Here is an 11,062-nt window from a genome sequence, read left to right on the forward strand (position 1 = left end):
AAGGCTAGGAATAAAACTAGTTTATTGCTTGACATAATCTAATAATATAAAGTCAATATTTAGATAACTACAAAAAAAAAGAGAAAAATCCACAAACATCTCTCTCATCTCTCTCATGTTCTACATATGAAATAATAAAACATGTGGGGGATACTGACGATCTGAATAAAGCAGAGCAATCAACTAGATTTATGTAACAGAACCATATTCTCCTCAACTCCCATATCTTCTGAGAGCTTTCCAACACTGTCACCTTCCCAGCCTCAGGAGGAGGTGCCAGAGTTGAGCAATGGGGGCCATGACAAGGAGATATGTGCAAATCTGAGACAAAAGTGTCATTATGAGAAAACGTAAAGATGACTTGTTATGTTGAGACAAGAGCTTTTAAAATTATTTTCTATTTCTGGCTGTGAGATGTTAACAGTTCATGATGAAAAGTAATAAGTGAAAGCAAAATATCAGTTTTAAAGTGGGATGCGCATTGGTAACAAAACCAAAAGTAAGTGCATATCTCGTTTGGTATAACTAACAGAAGCAGAAGATACTAAGAAGAGGTGGCAAGAATACACGGAAGAACTGTACGAAATAGAGCTTCAAGACCAAGATAATCACGATGGTGTGATCACTCACCTGGAGCCAGACATCCTGGAATGTGAAATCAAGTGGGCCTTAGAAAGCATCACTATGAACAAAGCTGCTGGAGGTGATGGAATTCCAGTGGAGCTATTTCAAATCCTGAAAGATGATGCTGTGAAAGTGCTGCACTCAATATGCCAGCAAATTTGGAAAACTCAGCAGTGGCCCCGGGACTGGAAAAGGTCAGTTTCCATTCCAATACCAAAGAAAGGCAATGCCAAAGAATGTGCAAATTACTGCACAATTGCACTCATCTCACATGCTAGTAAAGTAATGCTCAGAATTCTCCAAGCCAGGCTTCAGCAGTACCTGAACTGTGAACTTCCAGATGTTCAAGCTGGTTTTAGAAAAGGCAGAGGAACCAGAGATCAAATTGCCAACATCTGCTGGATCATCGGAAAAGCAAGAGAGTTCCAGAAAAACATCTACTTGTGCTTTATTGACTATGCCAAAGCCTTTGCCTGTGTGGATCACAACAAACTGAGGGAAATTCTTTAAGAGATGGGAATACCAGACCACCTGACCTGCCTCTTGGGAAACCTACATGCAGGTCAGGAAGCAACAGTTAGAACTGGACATGGAATAACAGACTTGTTCCAAATAGGAAAACATCAAGGCTGTATATTGTCACCCTGCTTATTTAACTTCTATGCAGAGTGCATCACAAGAAACGCTGGGCTGGAAGAAGCACAAGCTGTAATCAAACTTGCTGGGAGAAATATCAACAACCTCAGATATGCAGATGACATCATGCTTATGACAGAAAGTGAAGAGGAACCAAAAAGCTTCTTGATGAAAGTGAAAGAGGAGAGTGAAAAAGTTGGCTTACAGCTCAACATTCAGAAAACTAAGGTCATGGCATCTGATCCCATCACTTCATGGGAAATGGATGGGGAAACAGTGGAAACAGTGGAAACAGTGTTAGACTTTACTTTTGGAGGCTCCAAAATCACTGCAGATGGAGATTACAGCCATGAAATTAAAAGACACTCCTTGGAGGAAAAGTTATGACCCACCTAGATAGCATATTAAGAAGCAGAGACATTACTTTGCCAATAAAGGTTCGTCTAGTCAAGGCTATGGTTTTTCCAGTGGTCATGTATGAATGTGAGAGTTGAACTGTGAAGAAAGCTGAGTGCTGTAGAATTGATGCTTTTGAAGTGTGGTGTTGGAGAAGACTCTTGAGAGTCCCTTGGACTGCAAAGAGATCCAACCAGTCCATTCTAAAGGAGACCAGTCCTGGGTGTTAATTGGAAAGATTGATGCTGACGCTGAAACTCCAATACTTTGGCCACCTCATGCAAAAAGTTAACTCATTGGAAAAGACCCTGATGCTGGTAGCGATTGGGGCAGGACGAGAAGGGGACGACAGAGGATGAGATGGCTGGAACTAATTGAAAGAGGAAAATTGAAAATTTTTAGAATATTCATTCTCTGCTTCCTCCAAGTTTGACCTCCATTCACCATGCTGCCTGCCTCTGCCCTATTCATGGCTGACACACGGTTTTCGTTACTTACTAAATTTCCATTGTACCACCAGATTTCAGTTTCCCCCTTTCAGTTAGTCCCATGACTAACCTAAATCTGATGAAAATGAAGAGTGCAGTGACTCAGGGAAAGCTAAAGGAATGTTTAAAAAAATAGTGAGGGAAGAAAGGACAAACTGTGTCTTTTAGGTTGAGGAATGGAAACTCTCTATGACTGAAAAAATAGTCAACAGTGTTTGTGAAGGCAGGAACTCAAGTCCTATCCCGAGACATACTAGTCATGTGGCGCAGGTGAGTTAGTGATTCACTGTTCCTTTAGAGGAAACTCTATCTCTTTAGCTGAAGCTTCAAGAGTAAATCACTGCCTCTTTGTTTAGAGGAATCAATTAAATTACCTACATAAATGGTGTTTGCCAATCACCTTGTAACTTTCAGAATCCTGTTCAAGCCTGATCTGCCCAAGACATACATGTTCATCAGGAGGACATTGGTTAGAGCTCTGGATTTTGAAGAGGAGGCAGTTTCAGTATTAAAGAAAAGGAAAACATATAAAATTGAATGCTCATTAAATTTCAAATTGACATATTTTGTGTGCCTGCATAGAGCTCTTAGGGCAATTTGATATTTTAAATTATTTAAAATAAGACTAAGGCATATGATTGACTTTCTGAACCCAGATGTTCCAGTGAATTTCATGTGGGGTTATTCCCAATATCACATTCATGTCTACTGCTCCTAAGTCCTTCTGAGATTTGCTTTAAGAGCAGGCCTTTACCTCTCATATTCTGGTAGAAATATGGTTGCATTTCTCACTTTAGAGCAGATCAGTGAGCTTTCTTAATCATAGGTAGAGAAAATAGGTTCATACCCAAACCAATATTAAGCCTCTGTGTTTCTACTTTCTATTTTTTGTTGAAAGTACATTTTATTAACATCTTAATCTTATGCCTACAATTTGCACTTTATTTTCTCAAGATATGTACATGCAATCCTTTCTGTTTTCAGTGTCAGTTTCATATTCAACTAATTTCCTGGACAGAAGAGTTATTGAAATATCTATTGATCTTTATGAACAATAGTTTACAGAGCTGTCACTGTTGCAGAATCAAAATAGGCAAGCCTTCTGCTCCCCACAAACATGTCCTCAGACGTAGAATGGGACTGATTCTAGTACAAGATATCTTATCATTAGAAATTTAAGAACCACTTAAATGTGGATTTGTTTATTTCTTTGGAAGACTTTGTGTCAGTCACTCAGTCAGCTCAGTTATGTCCGACTCTTTGCTACCCTATGGACTCCAGCACAGCAGGCTTCCCTGTCCATCACCAACTTCCAGAGCTTACTTAAACACATGTCCATCAAGTCGGTGATGCCATCCAATCCTCTTGCCCTCTGTCATCCTCTTCTCCACCTGTCATCAATCTTTCTGAGCATGAGGGAAATCAGTCCTGAATATTCATTGGAAGGACTGATGCTGAAGCTGAAGCTCCAATACTTTGGACATCTGATGCAAAAAACTGACTAATTGGAAAAGATTTTGTGTGGGTGCATTGTTTTTATTGAGGATCCATGATTTTAACAGCCTGTCATCATTTTCTCATGAGATTTAAAACAAAACAAAGCACAGGGGAAACTTGAGAAATATTCTTACAGTGAATTTTTGCAGAGTATTTTTGCTGATTTTTTTCTGGAAAAAAAATAGTTTCCCTTTCACTTATAATAGTATGTCCCATGAAATTCATCTAGACAGGTAGATTCTCTTTTTGAACGGTCTCACAAACATTTAACTGGAGGAAGAAATGGCTGTCCATGTCAGTATTCTTGCCAGTGAAATTCCCATGGACAGAGAAGCCCACTGGCTACATCCATGGGGTTGCAAAGAGTAAGAATCAGCTTAGTGGCTGAGCACACACACTACACAAGCATTTAACACTTGATTTGGGGCTCAATTTTCCTTTCTTTTCTCCATTTTACAAGTATTTCTGTGGGTTTTAGGATACTTTCCTTTTTCCCTCCATACTCCATTGGCAGCTCTTCTTACAAACTGTGTCCCAGAGAAGGCAAGCTTCATGCAGATCCAACTTGTGCAGTTAGCACGCTTCTGTTTTCAGAAGCCCGTTAATTACATTTCATGTTCTGCTCTCATTGTCTTGAAATGCTTGATAGTTTCTGAACAGCGATTGAGAACATTTTCCTTTGTACTAGATCTTGTCTACAGTATACAATACTCTAGTTCTAAGCTTAACAATTTGTAGATTTTTAATTATACAGTGAAAGTGACAAATAGATTCAAGGGACAAGATCTGATAGGCAGAGTGTTTGAAGAATTATGGACAGAGGTTCCATAGTACAGGAGGCAGTTAATTTTTCTTTTTCCCCAAGAAAAAGAAATGCAACAAGTCAAAAGTTTTAGGAGGCTTTACAAATAGGTCAGAAGAGAAATGAAAGAGAAAGGAGAAAAGGAAAGATTTACCCATGTGAATGTAGAGTTCCAAAGAATAACAAGGAAAGATAAGAAATTTTTTTCTAAGTGAACAATGCAAAGGAATAGAGGCAACCAATAGATTGGGAAAGGCTAGAGATATCTTCATGGAGAAGGCAATGGCGTCCCACTCCAGTACTCTTGCCTGGAAAATCCTATGGAAGGAAGAGCCTGGTAGGCTACAGTCCATGGGGTCACCAAGAGTCAGACACGACTGAGCAGCTTCACTTTCACTTTTCACTTTCATGCATTGGAGAAGGAAATGGCAACCCACTCCAGTGTTCTTGCCTGGAGAATCCCAGGGACAGAGGAGCCTGGTAGGAGGCCGCCTATGGGGTCACACAGAGTCAGACATGACTGAAGCGACTTAGCAGCAGCAGCAATAGAGATATCTTCAAGAAATTAGAGATACCAAGGGAACACTTTATGCAAAGATGGGCACAATAAAGGACAGAAATGGTAAGGACCTAATAGAATCAGAAGATATTAAGAAGAACTGTACAGAAAAGGTGATGTACCGAACAAATTATGATGCAAAAGGCATCATAATTGAGTAACTCAAACTCTACTCTCTTCAACTACGGAACATGATTTTCACTTTCAGTGAAAGAAGATTACACAGTCATTTTCTACCCTTTGTGATCCCATGGATTGTATCCTACTGGACTTCTCTGTCCATGGAGTTCTCCAGGCAAGAATACTGGAGTGGGTTGCCGTTTCCTTCTCGAGAGGATCTTCTCTACTCAGGGACTGAATGCAGGTCTCCTGCAATGAAGGCAGATTCTTTACCAACTGAGCCACTAAGGAAGTCCCTCTAATTTTTAATAATTTAAAACCAGATCTTACAGCTGTAAAGTTTCATCCCTCCCACCGTAATGAAAACATGCTTTAAGGACATAAAATATCTTTTGACTTTCTCTTAGACACAATTCATTAAGCATATGGTGATAAATAGAATGCCATGCCTGGATATTGGTTAGTTATGTGGATGAATGAATTGATGGATAAATGAATGCCACAATATCCAATTAAGTTCAGTTTAGTCACTTAGTCATGTCTGACTCTTTGTGACCCCATGAACTGCAGCACCCGAGGCCTCCCTATCGATCACCAATTGCTAGAGTCTACCCAAACTCCTGTCCATCGAGTCGGTGATGCCATCCAACCATCTCATCCTCTGTCATCTCCTTCTCCTCCTGCCCCAATCCCTCCCAGCATCAGGGTCTTTTCAAATGAGTCAGCTCTTCACATCCGGTGGCCAACGTATTGAAGTTTCAGCTTCAAAATCAGTCCTTCCAATGATTACGCAGGACTGATCTCTTTAGAATGGACTGGTTGGAACTCCTTGCAGTCCACGGGACTCTAAAGAGTCTTTTCCAACACCACAATTCAACACTCTCAGACATAAATCACAGCAGGATCCTCTATGATCCACCTCCCAGAATTCTGGAAATAAAAGCAAAAATAAACAAATGGGATCTAATTAAAATTAAAAGCTTCTGCACAACAAAGGAAAATATAAGCAAGGTGAAAAGACAGCCTTCTGAATGGGAGAAAATAATAGCAAATGAAGCAACTGACAAACAACTAATCTCAAAAATATACAAGCAACTTCTGCAGCTCAATTCCAGAAAAATAAACGACCCAATCAAAAAATGGGCCAAAGAACTAAATAGACATTTCTCCAAAGAAGACATACGGATGGCTAACAAACACACGAAAAGATGCTCAACATCACTCATTATTAGAGAAATGCAAATCAAAACCACAATGAGGTACCACTTCACACCAGTCAGAATGGCTGCGATCCAAAAATCTGCAAGCAATAAATGCTGGAGAGGGTGTGGAGAAAAGGGAACCCTCCTACACTGTTGGTGGAAATGCAAACTAGTACAGCCACTATGGAGAACAGTGTGGAGATTCCTTAAAAAATTGCAAATAGAACTACCTTATGACCTGGTGATTCCACTTCTGGGCATACACACCGAGGAAACCAGAATTGAAAGAGACACATGTACCCCAATGTTCATCGCAGCACTATTTATAATAGCCAGGACATGGAAACAACCTAGATGTCCATCAGCAGATGAATGGATAAGAAAGCAGTGGTACATATACACAATGGAGTATTACTCAGCCGTAAAAAAGAATTCATTTGAATCAGTTCTGATGAGATGGATGAAACTGGAGCCAATTATACAGAGTGAAGTAAGCCAGAAAGAAAAACACCAATACAGTATACTAACACATATATATGGAATTTAGGAAGATGGTAATGACGACCCTGTATGCAAGACAGGAAAAAAGACACAGATGTGTATAACGGACTTTTGGACTCAGAGGGAGAGGGAGAGGGTGGGATGATTTGGGAGAATGGGAATTCTAACATGTATACTATCATGTAAGAATTGAATCGCCAGTCCATGTCTGACGTAGGGTGCAGCATGCTTGGGGCTGGTGCATGGGGATGACCCAGAGAGATGTTGTGGGGAGGGAGGTGGGAGGGGGGTTCATGTTTGGGAACGCATGTAAGAATTAAAGATTTTAAAATTAAAAAAAATTAATAAATAAAAAAAACACAGTAAAGTTATTAAACATAAAAAAAAAAACAAAAGCATCAATTCTTCAGGCCTCAGGTTTCTTTATAGTCCAACTCTCACATCCATACATGACTACTGGAAAAACCACAGCCTTGACTAGATGGACCTATGTTGACAAAGTAATGTCTCTGCTTTTGAATATGCTGTCTAGGTTGGTCATAACTTTCCTTCCAAAGAGTAAGCGCCTTTTAATTTCATGGCTGCAGTCACCATCTGCAGTGATTTTCAGTTCAGTTCAGTCACTCAGTCATGTCTGACTCCTTGCGACCCCATGAACTGCAGCACACCAGGCCTTCCTGTCCATCACCAACTCCTGGAGTTCACCCAAACTCATCTCCATCGAGTCGGTGATGCCATCCAGCCATCTCATCCTCTGTTGTCCCCTTCTCCTCTTGCCCCTAATCCCAAGATCAGAGTCTTTTCCAATGAGTCAACACTTCACATGAGATGGCCAAAGTATTGGAGTTTCAGCTTCAGCATCAGTCCATCCAAAGAAAACCCAGAACTGATCTCCTTTAGAATGGACTGGTTGGATCTCCTTGCAGTCCAAGGGACTCTCAAGAGTCTTCTCCAACACCACAGTTCAAAAGCATCAATTCTTCAACACTCAGCTTTCTTCACAGTCCAACTTTCCCATCCATACATGACAAACTGGAAAAACCATAGCCTCGCTTAGACGGACCTTTGTTGGCAAAGTAATGTCTCTGCTTTTCAATATGCTATCTTAGGCTGGTCATAACTTTTCTTCCAAGGAGTAAGCGTCTTTTAATTTCATGGCTACAATCACCATCTGCAGTGATTTTGGAGGCCACAAAAATAGTCTGGAACTGTTTCCACTGTTTCCCCATCTATTTCCCATGAACTGATGGGACCAGATGCCATGATCTAGTTTTCTGAATGTTGAGCTTTAAGCCAACTTTTTCACTCTCCTCTTTCACTTTCATCAAGAGGCTTTTTAGTTCCTCTTCACTTTCTGCCATAAGGGTGGTGTCATCTGCATATCTGAGGTGATTGATATTTCTCCCGGCAATCTTGATTCCAGCTTGTGCTTCTTCCAGCCCAGCATTTCTCATGATGTACTCTGCATAGAAGTCCAATAAGCAGGGTAACAATATACAGCTTTGACGTACTCCTTTTCCTCTTTGGAACCAGTCTGTTGTTTCATGTCCAGTTCTAAACAGTTGTTTCCTGACCTGCATATAGGTTTCTCAAGAGGCAGGTCAAGTGGTCTGGTATTCCCATCTCTTGACGAATTTTCCACAGTTTATTGTTATCCACACAGTCATAGGCTCTAGCATAGTCAATAAAGCAGAAATAGATATTTTTCTGGAACTCTCTTGGTTTTTCGATGATCCAGTGGATGTTGGCAATTTTATCTCTGGCTTCTCTGCCTTTTTGAAAGCCAACTTGAACATATGGAAGTTCATGGTTCACCTATTGCTGAAGGCTGGCTTGGAGGATTTTTAGCATTACTTTACTAGTGTGTGAGATGAGTGCAATTGTGTGGTAGTTAGAGCATTTTTTGGCATTGTTTTCTTTGGGATTGGAATGAAAACTGACCTTTTCCAGTCCTGTGGCCACTGCTGAGTTTTCCAAATTTGATGACATACTGAGTTCATAACTTTCACAGCATCATCTTTTAGGATTTGAAAGAGGTCAACAGGAATTCCATCACCTCCACCAGCTTTGTTCATAGTGATGCTTTCTAAGGCCCACTTGACTTCACATTCCAGGATGTCTGGCTCTAGGTGAGTGATCACACCATTGTGATTATCTTGGTCGGGAAGATCTTTTTTGTACAGTTCTTCTATGTATTCTTGCCACCTCTTCTTAATATCTTCTGCTTCTGTTAGGTCCATACTGTTTCTGTCCTTTATCAAGCCTATCTTTGCATGAAATTTTCCCTTGGTATCTCTAATTTTTTTAAGAGATCTCTAGTCTTTCCCATTCTCTTGTTTTCCTCAATTTCTTTGCATTGATCACTGAGGAAAGCTTTCTCATCTCTCCTTGCTATTCTTTGGAACTCTGCCTTCAGATGCTCATATCTTTCCTTTTCTCATTTGCTTTTCACTTCACTTCTTTTCACAGCTATTTGTAAGGCCTCCCCTGACAGCCATTTTGCTTTTTAGCATTTCTTTTCCATGGGGATGGTCTTGATCCCTGTCTCCTGTACAATGTCACGAACCTCCGTCCATAGTTCACCAGGCACTCTATCTATCAGATCTAGTCACTTAAATCTATTTCACACTTCCATTATATAATCATAAGGAATTTGATTTAGGTCATACCTGAATGGTCTAGTGGTTTTCTCCACTTTCTTCAATTTAAGTCTGAATTGGATAATAAGGAGTTCATGATCCAAGCCACAGTCAGCTCTCAGTCTGGTTTTTGCTGACTGTATAAAGATTCTCCATCTTTGGCTACAAAGAATATAATCAATCTGACTTCAGTGTTGACCATCTGGAGATGTCCATGCCTAGAGTTTTCTCTTGTGTTGTTGGAAGAGAGTGTTTGCTATGACCAGTGCATTCTCTTGGCAAAACTCTATTAACCTCTACCATGTTTCATTCTGTATTCCAAGGTCAAATTTGCCTGTTACCCCAGGCATTTCTTGAGTTTCTACTTTTGCATTCCAGTCCCCTATAATGAGAATGACATCTGTTAGTTCTAATAGCTCTTGGAGGTCTTCACAGAACTGTTCAACTTCAGCTTCTTTAGCATTACTGGTTGGGGCATAGACTTGGATTACTGTGATATTGAATGGTTTGCCTTGGAAATGAACAGAGACCATTCTGTCGTTTTTGAGATTGCATCCAAGTACTGCATTTAGGACTCTTTTGTTGACCACAATGGCTACTCCATTTCTTCTAAGGGATTCCTGCCCGCAGTAGTAGATATAATGGTCATCAGAGTTAAATTCACCCATTCCAGTCCATTTTAGTTCACTGATTCCTAGAATGTCGATGTTCACTCTTGCCATCTCCTGTTTGACTACTTCCAATTTGCCTTGATTCATAGACCTAACATTCCAGGTTCCTATGCAATATTGCTCTTTACAGAATCGGACCTTTCTTCTATTACCAGACACATCCACAACTGGTCATTGTTTTTGCTTTGGCTCCATCCCTTCATTCTTTCTGGAGTTATTTCTCCACTGATTGGGCACCTACTGACCTGGGGAGTTCCTCTTTCCATATCCTATCATTTTGCCTTTTCATACTGTTCATGGGGTTCTCAAGGCAAGAATATTGCATTGATTTTGGAGCCCCCCAAAATAAATTCAGCCACTGTTTCCACTATTTCCCCATCTATTTGCCATGAAATGATGGGACCAGATGCCATGATCTTCGTTTTCTGAATGTTGAGCTTTAAGCCAACTTTTTCACTCTCCTCTTTCATTTTCATCTTGAGGCTCTTCAGTTCTTCTTCACTTTCTGCCATAAGGGTGGTGTCATCTGCATATCTGAGGTTATTGATATTTCTCCCAGCAATCTTGATTATAGCTTATGCTTCCTCCAGCCCAGTGTTTCTCATGATGTACTCTGCATGTAAGTTAAATGAGCAGGGTGACAATATACAGCCTTTACATACTCCTTTTCCTATTTGGAACCAGTCTGTTGTTCCATGTCCAGTTCTAACTGTTGCTTCCTGATCTTCAAAGAAGTTTCTCAAGAGGCAAGTCAGGTGGTCTGGTATTCCCATCTCTTTCAGAATTTTCCACAATTTATTGTCATGGTCAAAGGCTTTGTCATAGTTAATAAAGCAGAAATTGATGTTTTTCTGAAACTCTTGCTTTTTCAATGATCCAGCAGATGTTCACAATTTGATTTCTAGCTCCTCTGCCTTTTCTAAAACC

The sequence above is a fragment of the Ovis canadensis genome, chromosome 15 (genome assembly GCF_042477335.2).
Source record: "Ovis canadensis isolate MfBH-ARS-UI-01 breed Bighorn chromosome 15, ARS-UI_OviCan_v2, whole genome shotgun sequence".
Taxonomy (NCBI): domain Eukaryota; kingdom Metazoa; phylum Chordata; class Mammalia; order Artiodactyla; family Bovidae; genus Ovis; species Ovis canadensis.